The following is a 9,568-nucleotide window of genomic DNA, read 5'->3' on the forward strand; positions in this document are numbered from 1 at the left end:
AGGCCCACTGTCTTTGAATTACTCCGCTGCTAAGTTTGTGTACATTTGTCCCAGCCCATCATGACCATGCCCACTTTTGGGTGCCATGCCCTCACGACATGCTATGCGCACAGCAGGTCCCCAGCTGCCCCAACAGTGTATCCTGCACTGCTCAAGGCCCACTAACAGTAGGTTTTGAGTTAATCTACGGATGTAGTCAATCAGCTCTGCTAAAACATTAAATTACCTCTCCTGTGAATGTTACTGGTTTCCTGCTAGACATGAGCTGCTGGTAGGCCTTGAGGACAACATCGGGGAACACTGTCTTAGTACTTCGAGTATTTGCATCAGAGTACTCTTGACAAATATGTGTGTTGATGTCTATTTGGAGGGGCTGAGAGCTTAGTTACGTGCATAGATGTACCGCTCAGTTCACTTTTCTTGGCGTGTGGATCTGCATAGATAGCACTACAAATAGCAATGTGTGTTTTATTGCCAATTAAATGTACAATGATAATAAATGCATTTATTATCATTGTATATTTAATTGGCAATAAAACTGAGGTATTAATAGTGGTATATGTAGGATTAATTAATATGTGAAATATTATTAATAATAATTATTATGTAACAAACATGCAAAGTACTGTTTATAGTGCAGTCATTACCTATTTACTAAGACCCAATCGCTACTGAACGAAGCAGGTCATTTTGGCACCTAATTTGGGGTCTGGAAATTGCTGGATCCCTGAATTACCCTTGCGTGGCATAGCACTAGTAAATGGTAGGACCGGCGTTTGATGCTGAGCGCCACCATAGCACTAATCCTATGCTAAGCGCCCCACGCCAGGGTGATTCAGGGATCCAGCAATTGCCAGACCTGGAATTACATCTCCCTCCAAGTTGCTACAACTTGGACGGGGATTTGAGCAGCAGCAGGGAGAGCCATCATTCTGCTCACCCTGCGCCCAGCTCACTGGCGGCGGGACAATACATATGCCCGCTGAAATCATAATTTTTCAGAAAATGTGTTTGCTAAAATATGGTTACATTTTATAAAATGTGTGTATGTATACATAAGACATTGTGCTTCTTGCAGCTTACTGACAAAAATGTTTTCCCAATGTTTCAATAGCTCACTATTGTGTTCATTTTTACCACCATCTTAAGTTCTTAAAGGGATACTGTAGGGGGGTCGGGGGAAAATGAGCTGAACTTACCCGGGGCTTCTAATGGTCCCCCGCAGACATCCTGTGTTGGCGCAGCCACTCACCGATGCTCCGGCCCCGCCTCCGGTTCACTTCTGGAATTTCAGACTTTAAAGTCTGAAAACCACTGCACCTGCATGCCCGTGTCCTCGCTCCCACTGATGTCACCAGGAGTGTACTGCGCAGACACAGACCATACTGGGCCTGCGCTGTGCACTCTTGATGACATCAGCGGGATTGAGGACACGGCAACGCAGGCGCAGTGGTTTTCTGACTTTAAAGTCAGAAATTCCAGAAGTGAACCAGAGGCGGGGCCGGAGCATCGGTGAGCGGCTGCGCGGGCACAGGATGTCTGCGGGGACCATTAGAAGCCCCGGATAGGTTCAGCTCATTTTCCCCCGACCCCCCTACAGTATCCCTTTAAGAAAAAGACCCGGAGTTTTGCATGTGTTTCATTTATATTTATATTGTTCAGGTATGTATTGTATTTTTCACTTTGCAGCAGCACATTCAACATTTTATTAGGTGACATCGCACTTACAACAAACAACAACACACAAGGTAAATATAATGCATACAATTAATGAAGGTATAATGTATACAATAAAAGTACAAAAACAATAAGTACACAAAGTAAGGATAACATTTATAATAACAAATTATTATGTTTTAGAACCCAGTGGTCAGTATCTGGCTATCAAACAAATCTTAATTGGAATCTCTCTGATTGCAGAAGGGATTTATATGACTGTTGGAGTCCCCCAAGGCTCAGTCCTCAGCCCCCGACTCTTCTCCCTCCACAGCTCCTGCCATGGCATTAACAACAAACGTCAACACACAGGGCAAATAGAATAAACACAATTAATAAAAGTATAGTATATACAATAAGAGTACAAATACAAAAAAAGTACACATACAAAAAAAGTACACATAGTAAACATAGCATTGCACTCACTATTACTAAATGGTACTCTATAGAACTACTAAAAGGCACACTAGGGACGGAGTTCATTAGATGATCTAAATCAGGGGCTTGCTGCTAGTAAAATATCGCTAGTGATATTCTACTACTGCATTTTGATAGGAAAATATCGGAAAATACTGATATTCTACTTATATGGCTAAACCTAATCCTACTCTCACACAAAACCTTTCCCTCTACCCCCACCCCCCATGCTGCCTAGCCCTAAGACTCCCCCTGCTGGTGCCTAAACCTAATCTACCCTGGTGGTTCCTAAACCTAAATGCCCTCCTAAAGCTAACCCCCCTCCTCTGCAAAGCCACGTTATGCGGCTATGAAGGTAAATTTTGGCAACCGAAGGCACCCAGTTAGTGGCAAGAGGGGCAATTTCCACAGACAGGCTTTGGAAGCCTGTTTGGGCAAATTGTCCCCTTTTGCCAATAATTAGGAGCATCCGGGCGCCAAAATTTACCTAAAAATAATTTTTATCGAATTGCCATAAAATTTGATCATTTTATTGTATGGTGTGTGGCCACCTTCACACTGTTCAAAACTTTTAAAGGATACAAGAGCCCAACTAGTAAAGATTACAAACCATGTTGTGCTAGTGATGGGGGGGAAGGGGGGGGTCAGCCTTCACTTACCGCACCCTCTGTTCAAAGATGCACGCCTCCGTTCTCCTGTTTCATCCCCCCGTTTGCGGCTCCCGACCCGAGCGTCCACTATGGAAATACTGCGCCGCGCATGTGCAGTATTCCCTTTCTTCTCCCCGTGAACGTGCTCCTAGGTCATTGCTAGACGCGCTTGCTCGCTCGCTTCCTACCACCTTCTTTGGCTCCCTGCCAGCCAGCGCGTCTTCACAGCAGGAGCTGCCAAAGGCTGTGGTGCGTCTAGCAATTACGTAGGAGCGCGTTCACGGTGTAGAAGAAGGGAAGTACTGTTCAGCGCAGTATTTCCATAGTGGATGCTTGGGTCAGGAGCCGCAATCAAGATCTGAAACAGAAGAATGGAGGCACACATCTTTGAACAGAGGGAGCTGTAAGTGAAGGCTGACGCCCTCCTACTAGCACAACACGATTTTTAATCATTACTAGTTATGCTCTGGTATCTTTTAAAATTAAATAACTTTAAAAAAAAGCATAAAACTGCACACTGTGTTCAATTCTCGTATCCGACAGCTGCTGTCAGTGGACTGAGTGACGCATGCATTACAAACAAGTTATTGTCCACAAAAAAAAAAAAAGTGGATATTTTCTGTTTCTGTATGATGGTGATGGAGCTGGGAGAGACTAGATACACGGACCTCTGCTGCCGCTTCCGCTATCATCTCCATCTCCAATATGGGCTGGATTCACAAGCACGGGCATGCTAAACAGTAAGCATGTGAAGTGCGGACATTTGCGCGCGATAATGCAGAAGTCCGCGAGCGGAACTTCACGTGCTAACTGTTTAGCACGCGCACAAGTTTGTGAATCAAGCCTTTAAAGGGGAACTGAAGAGAGAGGTATATGGAGGCTGTCATGTTTATTTCCTTTTAATCAATACCAGTTGCCTGGCAGCCCTGCTGGTCTATTTCTCTGCAGTAGTATCTGATTAAAACCAGAAACAAGCATGCAGCTAGTCTTGTCAGATCAGACTTATAAGTCTGAACCACTGAAACACCTGATCTGCTGCATGCTTGTTCAGGGGCTATGGCTAATAGTATTAGAGGCAGAGGATCAGCAGGGCTGCCAGGCACCTGGTATTGTCTAAAAGGAAATTAACATGACAGCCTCCATATACCTCTCTCTTCAGTTCCCCTTTAAAGTGTGTACAGGTTACCATGGCAACCGGAACGCAGCTGCAGTGATCAAAGCCCTCCCCTTCGCATATACACTGCCCCATTGCCTGTCACATGTCCCCGCTGTTTATCGGGATCTATCTGCCCTGGTATCCATCATTACAGCTATAATACCTCAGCAGCGCCTTGTTAGGGTCACGTGCTAGAATGGAAATACCTGATTACACAGGGAGAGCAATTTCTATCTCTGGCCACAAGGGGGAGCGTCACTCCTGTACAAGCTGCTAGTCGGGTATGTCTCCTGTCTGGCTCTCAGGGATGTCGCTGATATTGCAGAAGCCCAGGAGACTGAAGAGAAGCTGAAGACGCGTCTGTCTCTGCCGCTGCCCGGAGGGTAAACACGCCTCTGCACGAGGATAAATAACATCACCATGGCAACAGGTGCACGAGCCTTCCTGTGCAGCGTACACCATCCTGTGCGCATGCGTACTGTCCACAGCCTGAAGCTGTGGACAGTAAAAAAATTGAAGGAGAGTCTACTCACATGACCTAGGCTATTTCTTGACCTAAATGCCTGAACAACCTCAATAACTGAACCCTTCTACCTTCTGTATCATGATTAATGCGACATAAAGCTGGTGTGTCTCAGAAGCGAATCCAAAGCTTTCATTCTTGGAGTCCCATCAAAATCCAAAAAGAGGGAAGAAAAAAATGCATCCGTTCTTTTAATCGGTTGCCAAAGTTCAGAGACTTGCTCCTGCAGCTGTTTTATCTAGTCAACTTCTCCTTAAAATGTTCTTCTCCTGTGTTGTCTCACTGCCAGTGCTTTTAGCTAGATCAGTCTAGTAATCCAGCATCCTCAAGCTATGAGGCATTTAACTTCTCCAGTGAAATAAATCTGTTCGGTACCTTCCTTCTTTTTATGATTCATATCATAAGTGGTATTCTTTTTCCATGCTCCATTGAGGCCAAAAAGCTTAAATTCGTCCAGGGTTTATAATAACGCAAAAAAATCGCACGATACTTAGATTTTAAACTGCAAGGGCATACAATCAAAATATTGATATTAGACTGCCTCCTGCAGCTCTTTGATCCAGTCAATTTACCTTAAAATATTCCTCTTCTGTGTTATCTCACTGCTAATGCTTTCAGCTAGACCAGTTGATTAATCCAGCATCCTCAAGCTATGTAGCATTCCACTTCTCCATTGAAATAAATCTGTTCGGTACCTTCCTTCTTTTTATGATTCAGATCATAAGTGGTATTTTTCTTCCACGCTATATTTAGGCCAAAAAGCTGAAATTCTTCCAGGGTTTATAATAACGCAAAAAAAAAATCGCACGATACTTAGATTTTAAACTGCAAGGGCATACAATCAAAATATTGATATTAGACTGCCTCCTGCAGCTGTTTGATCCAGTCAATTTCTCTTAAAATATTCCTCTTCTGTGTTGTCTCACTGCTAATGCTTTCAGCTAGACCAGTTGATTAATCCAGCATCCTCAAGCTATGAGGCATTTAACTTCTCCAGTGAAATAAATCTGTTCGGTACCTTCCTTCTTTTTATGATTCATATCATAAGTGGTATTCTTCTTCCATGCTCCATTGAGGCCAAAAACGTTAAATTCGTCCAGGGTTTATAATAACGCAAAAAAAATCGCACGATACTTAGATTTTAAACTGCAAGGGCATACAATCAAAATATTGATATTAGACTGCCTCCTGCAGCTGTTTGATCCAGTCAACTTCTCTTAAAATGTTCCTTTTCTGGGTTGTCTCACTCCAAGGATATCAGCTAGATTAGTCTAATAATCCAGCGTCCTCAAGCTATGTAGCATTCAACTTCTCCGGTAAACTACATCGGTCAAGTATCTTCACTATTTTTTGGAAATGCTGCATGAGTGCTCTTTTTCTTCCACACTTCATCTAGACCAAAAAGCTAAAATTCTGCAAGGTTGGATTTTACCGCAAAAAATCACACGATACTCGGATTTTAAATTGCAAGGGCATACAATCAACATATTGACATTAATTAAAAGTGAAAAAGTAAGTTTACACGATAAATAGCTAAAACAGTGTCATCACTGCTGTGAAAAAAAATGTAGCACATTCAAATTCTAAGCAAGGTGTAAACTTACTCTTTCACTTTGTATGGCCACCTCCTCCCCAATGCCATACCAGTCCTCTCCAGATAAGTAGTCATTTTTGGCACATTCACTATTCCACTTGAAATGGTTGACCAAAATTTTTACCACATTTATTAACATTTTAACAAAAACCTCAATCTTAGTATTTGTTTAAAACCATAAAACAGTTGGGCATTATGAATCTAAAAAAATTGAAGGAGAGTCTACTCACATGACCTAGGCTATTTCTTGACCTAAATGCCTGAGCAACCTCAATAACTGAACCCTTCTACCTTCTGTATCATGATTAATGCGACATAAAGCTGGTGTGTCTCAGAAGCGAATCCAAAGCTTTCATTCTTGGAGTCCCATCAAAATCCAAAAAGAGGGAAGAAAAAAATGCATCCGTTCTTTTAATCGGTTGCCAAAGTTCAGAGACTTGCTCCTGCAGCTGTTTTATCTAGTCAACTTCTCCTTAAAATGTTCTTCTCCTGTGTTGTCTCACTGCCAGTGCTTTTAGCTAGATCAGTCTAGTAATCCAGCATCCTCAAGCTATGAGGCATTTAACTTCTCCAGTGAAATAAATCTGTTCGGTACCTTCCTTCTTTTTATGATTCATATCATAAGTGGTATTCTTTTTCCATGCTCCATTGAGGCCAAAAAGCTTAAATTCGTCCAGGGTTTATAATAACGCAAAAAAATCGCACGATACTTAGATTTTAAACTGCAAGGGCATACAATCAAAATATTGATATTAGACTGCCTCCTGCAGCTCTTTGATCCAGTCAATTTACCTTAAAATATTCCTCTTCTGTGTTTTCTCACTGCTAATGCTTTCAGCTAGACCAGTTGATTAATCCAGCATCCTCAAGCTATGTAGCATTCCACTTCTCCATTGAAATAAATCTGTTCGGTACCTTCCTTCTTTTTATGATTCAGATCATAAGTGGTATTTTTCTTCCACGCTATATTTAGGCCAAAAAGCTGAATTTCTTCCAGGGTTTATAATAACGCAAAAAAAATCGCACGATACTTAGATTTTAAACTGCAAGGGCATACAATCAAAATATTGATATTAGACTGCCTCCTGCAGCTGTTTGATCCAGTCAATTTCTCTTAAAATATTCCTCTTCTGTGTTGTCTCACTGCTAATGCTTTCAGCTAGACCAGTTGATTAATCCAGCATCCTCAAGCTATGAGGCATTTAACTTCTCCAGTGAAATAAATCTGTTCGGTACCTTCCTTCTTTTTATGATTCATATCATAAGTGGTATTCTTCTTCCATGCTCCATTGAGGCCAAAAAGCTTAAATTCGTCCAGGGTTTATAATAACGCAAAAAAATCGCACGATACTTAGATTTTAAACTGCAAGGGCATACAATCAAAATATTGATATTAGACTGCCTCCTGCAGCTGTTTGATCCAGTCAACTTCTCTTAAAATGTTCCTTTTCTGGGTTGTCTCACTCCAAGGATATCAGCTAGATTAGTCTAATAATCCAGCGTCCTCAAGCTATGCAGCATTCAACTTCTCCGGTAAACTACATCGGTCAAGTACCTTCACTATTTTTTGGAAATGCTGCATGAGTGCTCTTTTTCTTCCACACTTCATCTAGACCAAAAAGCTAAAATTCTGCAAGGTTGGATTTTACCGCAAAAAATCACACGATACTCGGATTTTAAATTGCAAGGGCATACAATCAACATATTGACATTAATTAAAAGTGAAAAAGTAAGTTTACACGATAAATAGCTAAAACAGTGTCATCACTGCTGTGAAAAAAAATGTAGCACATTCAAATTCTAAGCAAGGTGTAAACTTACTCTTTCACTTTGTATGGCCACCTCCTCCCCAATGCCATACCAGTCCTCTCCAGATAAGTAGTCATTTTTGGCACATTCACTATTCCGCTTGAAATGGTTGACCAAAATTTTTACCACATTTATTAACATTTAAACAAAAACCTCAATCTTAGTATTTGTTTAAAACCATAAAACAGTTGGGCATTATGAATCTAAAAAAATTGAAGGAGAGTCTACTCACATGACCTAGGCTATTTCTTGACCTAAATGCCTGAGCAACCTCAATAACTGAACCGTTCTACCTTCTGTATCATGATTAATGCGACATAAAGCTGGTGTGTCTCAGAAGCGAATCCAAAGCTTTCATTCTTGGAGTCCCATCAAAATCCAAAAAGAGGGAAGAAAAAAATGCATCCGTTCTTTTAATCGGTTGCCAAAGTTCAGAGACTTGCTCCTGCAGCTGTTTTATCTAGTCAACTTCTCCTTAAAATGTTCTTCTCCTGTGTTGTCTCACTGCCAGTGCTTTTAGCTAGATCAGTCTAGTAATCCAGCATCCTCAAGCTATGAGGCATTTAACTTCTCCAGTGAAATAAATCTGTTCAGTACCTTCCTTCTTTTTATGATTCATATCATAAGTGGTATTCTTTTTCCATGCTCCATTGAGGCCAAAAAGCTTAAATTCGTCCAGGGTTTATAATAACGCAAAAAAATCGCACGATACTTAGATTTTAAACTGCAAGGGCATACAATCAAAATATTGATATTAGACTGCCTCCTGCAGCTCTTTGATCCAGTCAATTTACCTTAAAATATTCCTCTTCTGTGTTGTCTCACTGCTAATGCTTTCAGCTAGACCAGTTGATTAATCCAGCATCCTCAAGCTATGTAGCATTCCACTTCTCCATTGAAATAAATCTGTTCGGTACCTTCCTTCTTTTTATGATTTAGATCATAAGTGGTATTTTTCTTCCATGCTATATTTAGGCCAAAAAGCTGAAATTCTTCCAGGGTTTATAATAACGCAAAAAAAAATCGCACGAAACTTAGATTTTAAACTGCAAGGGCATACAATCAAAATATTGATATTAGACTGCCTCCTGCAGCTGTTTGATCCAGTCAATTTCTCTTAAAATATTCCTCTTCTGTGTTGTCTCACTGCTAATGCTTTCAGCTAGACCAGTTGATTAATCCAGCATCCTCAAGCTATGAGGCATTTAACTTCTCCAGTGAAATAAATCTGTTCGGTACCTTCCTTCTTTTTATGATTCATATCATAAGTGGTATTCTTCTTCCATGCTCCATTGAGGCCAAAAAGCTTAAATTCGTCCAGGGTTTATAATAACGCAAAAAAATCGCACGATACTTAGATTTTAAACTGCAAGGGCATACAATCAAAATATTGATATTAGACTGCCTCCTGCAGCTGTTTGATCCAGTCAACTTCTTTTAAAATGTTCCTTTTCTGGGTTGTCTCACTCCAAGGATATCAGCTAGATTAGTCTAATAATCCAGCGTCCTCAAGCTATGTAGCATTCAACTTCTCCGGTAAACTACATCGGTCAAGTACCTTCACTATTTTTTGGAAATGCTGCATGAGTGCTCTTTTTCTTCCACACTTCATCTAGACCAAAAAGCTAAAATTCTGCAATATTGGATTTTACCGCAAAAAATCACACGATACTCGGATTTTAAATTGCAAGGGCATACAATCA

The 9,568-nt window shown here is 40.9% G+C and overlaps 1 long non-coding RNA gene across 1 annotated transcript; it reads right to left on the reverse strand.

The window, feature by feature from the left end:
- Window positions 1-1,812: 1,812 nt before the first annotated feature.
- LOC137544940 (uncharacterized) lies at window positions 1,813-4,328 on the reverse strand. Its single transcript, XR_011025946.1, has 2 exons — window positions 4,146-4,328; window positions 1,813-1,993 (listed from the first exon to the last, which is right to left on the reverse strand). It is a non-coding gene; the product is annotated as an uncharacterized lncRNA (long non-coding RNA).
- Window positions 4,329-9,568: the final 5,240 nt, after the last annotated feature.

Source organism: Hyperolius riggenbachi, chromosome 2 (genome assembly GCF_040937935.1).
Source record: "Hyperolius riggenbachi isolate aHypRig1 chromosome 2, aHypRig1.pri, whole genome shotgun sequence".
Taxonomy (NCBI): Eukaryota; Metazoa; Chordata; class Amphibia; order Anura; family Hyperoliidae; genus Hyperolius; species Hyperolius riggenbachi.